This window comes from Mytilus galloprovincialis, chromosome 6, assembly GCF_965363235.1.
Source record: "Mytilus galloprovincialis chromosome 6, xbMytGall1.hap1.1, whole genome shotgun sequence".
NCBI lineage: Eukaryota > Metazoa > Mollusca > Bivalvia > Mytilida > Mytilidae > Mytilus > Mytilus galloprovincialis.
In genome coordinates, this window is record NC_134843.1 from 18,661,738 (window position 1) to 18,672,831 (window position 11,094).

Here is an 11,094-nt window from a genome sequence, read left to right on the forward strand (position 1 = left end):
ATCCTCAATGCTCTTCAACTTTGTACTTGTTTGACTTTATATAACAATTTTATATGAGTGTCACTGATGAGTCTTATGTAGACGAAACGAGCGTCTGGCGTATAAATTATAATCCTGGTACATTTGATAACTATTTAAACCACTGGTCCGATGCCACTGCTGTTTGACGTTTTTCCCCGAGGGTAACATCGAGGGTTGCTGCTCACAAGGAAGCTATTAAACCAAGAGTTCCAAATGGTGAAGTTGAAATCATCCCTTCGTAAATTTTACGGACGCCATCACGAGTTGGTTGACCGTTATGGAATAACCGTTTCACAAATGATATCGGATATGTTCCTTACGTCGTAACTACAATCCCCTTCCCAGTCATGAATATGACTTACCGAATTAGACTATTTACCGGATTTGTTATCACATAAGCAACACGACGGGTGCCACATGTGGAGCAGGATCTGCTTACCCTTCCGGAGCACCTGAGATCACCCCTAGTTTTTTGGTGGGATTCGTGTTGTTTATTCTTTAGTTTTCTATGTTGTGTCATGTGTGCTGTTGTTTGTTTGTCTTTTTCATTATCAGCCATGGCGTTGTCAGTTTGTTTTAGATTTATGAGTTTGACTGTCCCTTTGGCATCTTACGTCCCTCTTTTGCAACATAACAATTAAATAGCAATAACGAAAAGAGTTGTCCAACAATCTAAATGTTGAACGAAGGAATATAAGATAAGATAAACAATGGGTACTTATAGATTTATCATTTATTATTACCAATTAATTTGAACGAAAACATAAAACAAACAAACAGACAGAGTTCGGTTTATGATTCGTTTGGCTTTCTAGTGGCGCTGTAATCATTACGTCCATAGTATATTATTTTAAAGGTTCGATACGTTTTGACATTAAATATTTCTAAGGGAACTTGGTAGGTGATCCGGACCTTTTGGAGAGCAAACGTGACGTATTGTGGGTTTTTTTACTAACCAAAGTCTTCTTCCCAAACGCTGCTTTCGTCGATATCGTTGTTGATGTCACGCAACAAATTGGCAACAAGTGTCCGAAGTATAAAAAATGAAATAAAAATATTGACGTTCAGCCAATTTTTTTTTATCTTCAAAGAAGAATCACAGAATTGTAATAGTTGATGACGTTATCAATGTCTTTTGAAACGACATCAGATCTCGTATTCAACAGTTTCTTTCATTTTATACATTTAAATCGTTAAAAAAATGATACATATACTATTTTTAAAAGTCACCGACGCTGTCGTTGCTTACATTCTTACTTTCTGCAGATATCATGTCGTTTTGTCTGCTAAGTTTGTAAAACTTGTCGTTGCTGTTTTTATTGTACAGGTAGATAGACCGATACAAAGAATAAATATTGCTTATTCGAGATGGCTTGTAAAACTAAGATTTATTGGCAGTATTGACCACAGCTTTTTATTATTAAACACAAATTTAAATATGTACACATATAGATTCAACGATATATATTGTTCAACTAGATAGATTCATAGATAACTAGATTCATAGATGTATAGATCATTTTTTGGTTACCTCTGGCAACCTACAGATAACTAGATAGATATATATATAGATAGATAGATGTATGATCCTGGAATACAGCGATCAACTAACTTAGCTGTTGGATCCTGGGATACAGCGATCCACAAAATGTACTTTTAATATCACTAAAATATAGACAACTGTAACTGTAGTTTATCACACGCAGCGAAGTTGCCAAACACATTTTTCACTTTTTAACGATCAAATGTTTCTATACAACCAACATCTAACTGACTACTGCCATTTTTGACATCACATGGCAAATCATCAATGGAGAAGAATTTTTCATACTGGAACTCTAACTACTCGTATATACATGTACCTGAAAATAAAAAGAACAAAAGAGCAGTACCCAAACAAAACTACATGGTTTAACTATATATAGTGGAGGGAGGGTGGGTATTTTCAAAATACTTCTCTCTGTAATTATACACGTCTGTTCACTTGCAGCTCAAAGTTAAAAAGAACGCTAACGTCAAATTGACGTCACCACTATACATCTTATCGACTACATATGAATTTATAAAGGAAAGCACTGCAACGGCCGAGATTAAAACTTTCCACTAGAATAACCGAATTTATGTATATTACATAAATTCTATTATTCGAGATGGCTTGTAAAACTAAGATTTATTGGCAGTATTGACCACAGCTTTTTATTATTAAACACAAATTTAAATATGTACACATATAGATTCAACGATATATATTGTTCAACTAGATAGATTCATAGATAACTAGATTCATAGATGTATAGATCATTTTTTGGTTACCTCTGGCAACCTACAGATAACTAGATAGATAAATATAGATAGATAGATGTATGATCCTGGGATACAGCGATCAACTAACTTAGCTGTTGGATCCTGGGATACAGCGATCCACAAAATGTACTTTTAATATCACTAAAATATAGACAACTGTAACTGTAGTTTATCACACGCAGCGAAGTTGCCAAATTGATTAGGTACGGTATATGTCAAACTCAACCGTACCTGATCAACCGCCACTAAAGTGGGGATGAAGCTGCGATAGGACTGTGGCCAATACTGTTTTAAAATTACTTAAGATATACACATACTATATAGTACCAAATGTATCTGGATATGTATCAGAACCAGAACAAATAAACATTTCAAGGGCACCTTGCAAATTATTCAGAAATATGTCATTTCCTAGATCAGTCAAATGAACACCATCTTCCTTTAAAAAAGTACTATTAGGAAGAATATCTGGATACTTTATATAATGTCCCCCATTCTTTAACACGAATGATGCAATGGCACTATTTATCCTAATTCTGCATGCCATCATGCTATCCTGACTTATTGAATGACGCCAATTTGTTCTCGGTAAAATTTGAGACCAGACAATCGAACTATTGGGTAGATAACTTTGTACCTTCTCCAAGGTGGCCTTGATTTCATTCCTTAAAAACCCTAGTTTTGTCTTCCCCAAATCATTTCCAGCAATATGAAGGAAAATATATTTCGGCGTTTTTTCATATTTCATCAGTCTTTTTATTGTTGATTCCAAATCTTTTAAACCCATGATACCATACCCTTGTCACCAAATTTAAACTCCTATTCTATGGAGACCTAAATTTACACCACCTGTTCTACTTCTTGCGTGTACAAATGCATTTCTTATCAAAGATGAGCCTACTATCCATACTGACACTTCTTGGCCTACAATTTAATACATGTATGTATTGACATGAAATATTCTAAATTGACCATCAAATTCAACGAAATTTATTCAAAATTGTGGTATTCGTATATAACTTTTGAAAGTATCAGAATTCCAACGACCCATTACTTTAATTTGCTCATCAGAAAAACCAAGCATAGTTGCTGAAGTAGCACTACCGATTCTAAATGAGTGAGTCCCATACTTTGATTGATCAAAACCAATATACCCCAGGGCTTGTTTTAGAATTCCTGAAAACTGATATCGAGTCATCGGAGAGCCATCAAAGTGGCAATATAATTGACCACTAATTCGAGGTCGAATCTTTAAATATTCTTGCAGTAATTTTACCGGACAAATTCCAACATCTGATTGTCGGGCCACAAAAATTGAAGTCCCTCGACTTAGCTGGTCTGTTTTTGAAGACGCCAAGTATATTTTTATATTATGATTAGTAACCTCCACATTTTCAATTTTTATGGCATGATTAGACCCTTCCCTGCCACATGCAGTTTTCATTTCACCAACTCGCAGAAATGCAAAAAATCCCATTGAAAAAGCACTAGAAAATAAGACAGCTTCATATCTGGAGCTACAAAATGCGGGCAAAATCTTTATAATATTTTTTAACAGATCTAAAGTAATAGGTAATCTACTGTCAGGTCTTTTCAACTTTGACCTTGCCATTCCATCAATCATTTCCCTTACAACAATTAATTGAGACATATCTTCGTAATTATTAATCTTATTAAAAACTGATAGCTGAGATATAACATTTCACCGTAGATGGAGCCATGTCCAAGCAAGACATGTATGCAATGAACTGAGTAATGTGGTTCAATGGTATTGGAAAACTATGATCTAAATCAAAACTATCCCTAAATTTAGCCAAAGCATTTAAAGCTCGTTGATAAGCTTGAATTGTATTAGGAGCAAGCGAACAATTAATTAATCTGTTTGCTTCAGACTCAATATCAAATCTCTGAACTCTTCTGGGTTGTTTTCTGGAACCGACTCGGCCCCGGGTGCTAGTTCCCGGAATCTCTTCAACTGAAAACGAGAAATCGAGTCTGCAATTTCATTTTTACAACCATCAATATGTTGTGCTTTAAACTGAATATTGTGCTGCATTGTAAAAAGAACAAGGGGGCGAATAAATGCCATCACACGCTTCGATTTGGCAGTTCTTTTATTGATAATGCTAACTAATTCCATATTGTCAATTCGAAATAAAATCTTTCGATTTTGGAAATTTGATGCCCATATAAACATAGCTAAAACAATTGGAACTAACTCTAAAAAAGTAATGTCCCTCATGATTGGCATATTTGACCATGCTTCCGGCCATTTATATTGTGCCCATTTACCATCAAAATATGCACCACAACCTAAATCAGAGTTACCACAGCTGTCAGTGTACAAATGCAACGTTTCATTTGTTATCCACGTGTTTTCTGATAGATAACAATCTCCGTTAAAATGTTCCAGAAAAATCAGCCAAATTTTTGCATCTCTGAGATCATTATTTATTCTAATTGAATAAAAAGGCTTTTTATTTTTTATAGACCCTATGACATCATAAAACCTTGACCACTACTGTCTTGAATATTACTATTAGATACATTTAAGGACACATTTGAGATAGTATTCACTGGTTGCATATATAACAACCAAAGCTCATTGTCTATATTACTCCATAATCTGGATGGTTCATGAGCTTTTCTTAGTCTATATTGCTCATCATAATTTTTCCAACCCATACCTTGGTTTCTTTGAGCCCCAAGGCGTATTGTGTGCATGTATTTTAACAATTCCTGAAATCGGTTTACGTGCACAGCACAATAAATATAAATAAAAATGATGAAAGCATCTGTCCACTTTTCAATATTTGTAATTTTTGATTGTTGAGAAATGGGTTGTAAAATGAATTCCCCTTGAGCCCATATCAACTTTTGTTTGTCAGAACCCGTGTTGACTGATTTATTTAATAGACAAGCTAAATCTATGAATTCCCCTTTCAATATTTTTTCTTTAATTGACTGTGTTACATTTATGCCTAGATTCTCATGAACACTTTCAATTCTATTGGGAATTTGTACATAATCATTATTGGTCACATTACCTGTTTGTGACACAAACTGTGTGTTATCAACAGTTGCCTGGAGGTCTATTGCTCGTCTTGGTTGCCATGGTAACATGTCCGGAATGTGGACGGAGTTGTCCTGATTGCTAGAAAATGTTGGCATCAACATTCTTGTCGTTGATACTGTTGAAGTTGTTGGTATGGCAGCGCCGTCATGTCCAGAGTTTGTATAGATAGCCTCAGGCCTTGTAACCGTCATAGATGATTGTACTGACGCCCGTGACGAAACTCCCTTCGACACCACCGGGGTCCTTCTTACTCCAGCTCTCGCTGATGCTGTACGCTTCCTGGTACCTCTTCTCAACATACTGAAACTCACAAATAGATTTATTTATTCATTTATTTTTATTAAATTTATTTATTTACTTATTTAAAATTTATTCGTTTTGTTTGTGTGTGTAACCAAAAGTCTTTAATCAATGACAATATATCTTAAAGCTGTAGCCGTTCAAACGATGTATGTATCGTTTTTGTTGAATTGATAGTATGTCGTGTTCTACGAAGTAATTACTTCCGCAGCAGAATCACTGGGAGAATTGTTCACCAAATATAAAGTCACAACAAAAATATCATTTCTTTAACTTAAGTCGTATTGTGATTAAATAATTTTCTTTTATTTCATATTCGGCATCACGTGGCGGCCACGCCGTTTCGAAATTCAACAATTTCTAACTATTTTACAATTCTTTTTTATTAAAACAATTTTTTGTATTATCCATATATCTCTTTGCCTATTATACATATATAAAATACCAACTTTAATATCCACTATAGCAATTCAACTTGATATTTTCAAAATACTTCTCTCTGTAATTATACACGTCTGTTCACTTGCAGCTCAAAGTTAAAAAGAACGCTAACGTCAAATTGACGTCACCACTATACATCTTATCGACTACATATGAATTTATAAAGGAAAGCACTGCAACGGCCGAGATTAAAACTTTCCACTAGAATAACCGAATTTATGTATATTACATAAATTCTATTATTAACTATATTGGCAATCGCATTGGAATACAAATCGCACAAAACAACAACATAAGAAAACAATCACAAAAAAAAGTAAAGAACGTAAACTGTTTTTTTTTTATTGCTTCAGTGATTCATTTTGATTTAATCCCTATGTGTAAACACTATTCTTACCCAACATGGTCCAGTATTCTGAAATGTTTTGTTATTGTAAAAGCTTTAAGTTTAAAGGACGTTTTTCTTTCTTTTCTTTTGCATTGCTTTGAATCTGTTCTTCATAGTAATTTTCAATGCATGGTTTGATTTTGTTTGTTTAAACTATTTACAATTTTTAATCAATTTCGATAACAAAATAGAATTCATTCTACCTGATAAATGTGCTTCGGGCAGTGAATCATTAATTGAAATTTTATGATTATTGGAATAGGCCTAAATAATAGGAAAACATGTAAGATAATGACAATCCGTTTATCGTTTATCCATGATTAATGAAGAACGGGTTTTCATTATCTTTCAAACTTAGAATATTTTAAAGTGCTCAAGCCTCAAATGTTTGACTTTAATCAGGAATTCGATTCAGTGCCAGTGCAATGTTAATTATTAATGTATGACTTCCTGTTATGTATTTCATTATACATGTTTGAGGGTAGGAATGCCCTTTACTGTTAGGTGTCAAACGGTCATTTTTGGCTACAGTTAGCGTCAAATTGGTTTGAATTTTACGTAATTCGTCAAAATATTCGTCGTTACCATCATTTTTGAAAACCATTGAACGTGATTCGTCAAAATCAGCCAATTTTTATTATCATGTAAAGGATCGAAAAGTGAACTTTTTATAGTCAAGCACCTAAAGTTACCGTTAACGTAATTTGTCAAGTATTTTTACCGTCATGAAGGTATCCCCATTACCCCTCTCATGTAATCGTCTAGGAGACAGGAAAGTTTAATAAGTTAAGTGATAGGCGGTATCTATATAAATAGATGACTCAATACATACGATGAAATGGTAAGAATTGTTTAAGTTTCCTACTGGTGAGTATGAATGTTTTGTTCATAAACATAAAGAGGTAAAAAGGGATATTTACCGTACCGTACATTTTTTTCGAGATGATGATTTGGAAAATATTTTTGTTGGACCGATTGTAAAGGCAAGGCCTTATTTCTTTACTTCTGGATAATCTATAGTTAATTACGACTTAAGATTAATACACAAGGTTGAGTGGTTAAAAATTGTTTAAATAAGAACATTATCTAACAGTATACACTGATTTAAAATAAAGAATAAAGGTGTATATTATCTGACCAAGGATTTGTACTATACAAATCTTTGATTTGACCTTATATTAATAAGTATTTATATGTGATACGGGCTATCCATACATAACCTGTATGTTAATTTTCTTATTTCAATTCATTGTATTTATTCTTTATATGTAGGAGTCATTAGTATATGGGCGCAGTGTAAGTGATTTATGAAAGTACATAAATAAGTGTATTAATGCAGTTCAAAGTACGAACAATATTTTACTTACCTTGAATAGATAAGTCCTCTGTCATATGTGTTTTGTGTAACTGGATGTGGCTGTATTATTTAGATTGAAGTGACATGGATAGTGCTCTTAGACTTTAGTGGATTCCACAACGCATAGACTTTTATAGTGATGTACATAGACTAGTAATAACGTATTTGATTTAGATTAAGAGTCACAGTGTATACGTGGTGTCGGAAGATTTCTCGGAACACATCCTTGTACATAAAATAGTATATATATATAGTTGTGTGCTTCTTGTGCTTTGTGTTGTGAAGTAAGCGGTATGCTGGAATAGAATCCTTATCTTATAATGGATTTGACTATCTACAATCATGATCTATTGGTTGTTAACTCGGACAATGTTGTTATCTATCATACCAGCAACCGGAATTGATTCATAGGTGGTATTATACTGGTCTGTGTGTCCACAGTTTTACTCTTATATTTATTTTAAGCACACAGTTGCTGACAGTATAGTTGCTTACCCGTACTAGACTACAGAAGTAGTGCTGCTTTAGTTAAAGAAGAAGATCAATTAATATAAGCCGTAGTTTCATGTGCGTTAACCCGCATCCAATCGACCACAGATTGTTTTTCTGCAAGCAGTGGAACTACGTCATATCATATCCTATATAGCGTTCAAAATTTTGTTGAACTAAATACATGGATCCTATATATATCTATCCAGGGTGTGTCTCATGTGAATGATGCTCATTTGTGATATAACGTAACATTTTGCTTAGCTACATCGATCAAATATACCACCAACATGGTTATAAGGTTAGATATCGATATCTTACGAGAAGAAGTGCATAAGGCGGTTCTAATGTTCGTTGATAAATACAGAGTAGAAATAATCCTGGTGCCATTAGTACTATGTTTAATTATAATTGTGAGTTCGTGTATAGGTAGTCTTTTTGCACATTGTCTTGTAAAGTTATGTGCGCGATATTGTTGTTGCAGACATTATCATAAAGATAAACGAAGGCGGCGTCGTCGGAGATATTCCTCAACACCATGTTCAAGCGATGATGATTATATATCTGAGCAGATGTATCCAAACTATAAATTAAAAAGAATATATGTACATTAAGTTTGCAATGTTTTTTTTTTCTCTCTGTACTTATAGGGTATTTCTATCACTTACATATACAAGATTCTGTTAACATGGTTAACTTATACAGTTTCCTTTCAAAACGGCTGTGTGGAACAACGAGGGTTGACCGATCTCTTAGTGTGACCATATTTACATTATAGACCTTTGATATTGTTTTAGTATGATATCAAAAGCGATTCTGTAAACAACTGGAAATTTTAGGATGTTGCCCATCATAAAACAAATAATTTCTATAAAACATTTGCTAGTTCCGATACCATATCGCTGTTAGAGTAGATTTTGAGACAAAACGTGTAATCCTCTTGGTGGGGTGAAAAGGTTTGTTGTAAAAGAACGCTCTTTTCTTTTTTATATTGACTTAAATCTTTGATGGCAACACTGCGTCCGTTTCAGGGACTTTGGGTTGGCCATGAAATATGCAACTGTGGACTCGAGGTCTCAGTTTTTGTTCGTAGTTTCTCATTGGTTACTCGGTCAGTTTTTTTGGGTTTTTTTGTCAATTCATTACCGTATTCTTGAAATTCGGTTATCATAGTTTTCCCTGTTTGAAGCACTCCTTCGTCCATTTAGTGTGAGTTGCCGACTTAACGTTTCGATCTCCATGCTGTATGTCTATTGTCGTGGGCCTCAATCCTTTTTGTTGTCTGGGGGGACTATGGGATTGAAGTCACGCTTTTCGTTATCCAAATTTTATTTTACTGCCATTTAACAAACACATGTATGGCAGACGACACTAACTGTTCGCCGCCGACAAGCATAAAAAAGGTATACAGTCCCGTAAAATACAAAAAAAACAGACTAAATTATGTCATACATTTCCGGTAACCAGAAATACCAAATAGAGGAATATAACATCCCCCGCCCAAATATAAAATTTGAAAAATTTTGGTCTGGTCACTGGAAATGCAGACAGCAATATAACATAATACAATAATAATAATAAAAAAAAAGACATTGCAAATTTGTATACACCCTTTCTCACTCTGGCATTACTAACTCCGTACATGGACACAGTTTTGTTTGTACTTGCATATATACTATATCATATATAAGATAAATATAACATTTCATAAAGTTGACTCAACTCTTAAGTTTTCTATTATTGGTGACAATTTGTGCTCTAATCACAGTGATGCTAGTAGAGACCCGAAACTCTTAATACAATTATTTTTAAATAACACAATCTAGTATAACACTATCACACACTCTTATATAACTAGCCAAAAGTTCACGTGAAATAATTTTGATATACATGTATACATACACTCTCAGTCTCAATAAACAATGTTATAGAAAATGTACAGGTTTTCACTCTAGCAGACACTAACACTCTGTACACCGTTATAAAGTCAACTGAGAAAAACTTTCGCAAGTATTTGAAAAACTTTTCAATTCTGTTGCATGTAACACATCTAGTTCATAATAATGCCTTATCTAGCTTCATGATATATATACTTTTTGGATGTAACATATGATAGAAATGCATACCTTTAAGAAAAAATAACAACCATCAATCGTAATATCATACGAAAATAACAGTAAATAAAAGTACATTTGACATTAGTACAATGCAATAACAGCGATGCTATCATCACCAAAAACGATTATGTCCTTCTGCATAGTCCATAGCTGAAAATCAGGGTATAACTGTGCAACTGCTCACATCTCGCGATCTAAGGTATGTAAGTTTATCGATGCAATCATCACCAAAAAAACGTCACAAATCAAGAAGATTATGTCCTTCTGCATAGTTTATATTAACTGTCTAAATCCCGCAATCGAATGTTATGTTAGTTTAGCGATGCAATCATCACCAAAACAGCAATATATATATATATAAATATATTTATCTTCCTCAAAAGTCCAACCATAGGTATTGCTTAACGAAGTGTAAATAAATTGAGCGATGCAATCATCACTTTATAAAGCTCGAAACTAAATGTTGTAAGAAATCCAATCCATGCTATTGTTAAACGACGTGTAATTTCGGTTTAGCGATGCAATCATCACTTTATAAAGCACGCAACCTTTGCTATTTTTAAACGGAGTGTAATTTCTGTTTAGCGATGCAATCATCACC

General features: G+C 33.8%; 2 long non-coding RNA genes across 2 annotated transcripts; one reads left to right on the forward strand and one right to left on the reverse strand.

Moving 5' to 3' along the window:
- Window positions 1–1,408: 1,408 nt before the first annotated feature.
- Window positions 1,409–6,380, reverse strand: LOC143079121 (uncharacterized). Its single transcript, XR_012979339.1, has 2 exons — window positions 6,151–6,380; window positions 1,409–5,701 (listed from the first exon to the last, which is right to left on the reverse strand). It is a non-coding gene; the product is annotated as an uncharacterized LOC143079121 (long non-coding RNA).
- A 934-nt stretch (window positions 6,381–7,314) lies between these two features.
- On the forward strand, window positions 7,315–8,990 carry LOC143079122 (uncharacterized). The gene is made up of 2 exons (XR_012979340.1): window positions 7,315–7,397; window positions 7,803–8,990. It is a non-coding gene; the product is annotated as an uncharacterized LOC143079122 (long non-coding RNA).
- The last annotated feature ends 2,104 nt before the right edge of the window (window positions 8,991–11,094 follow it).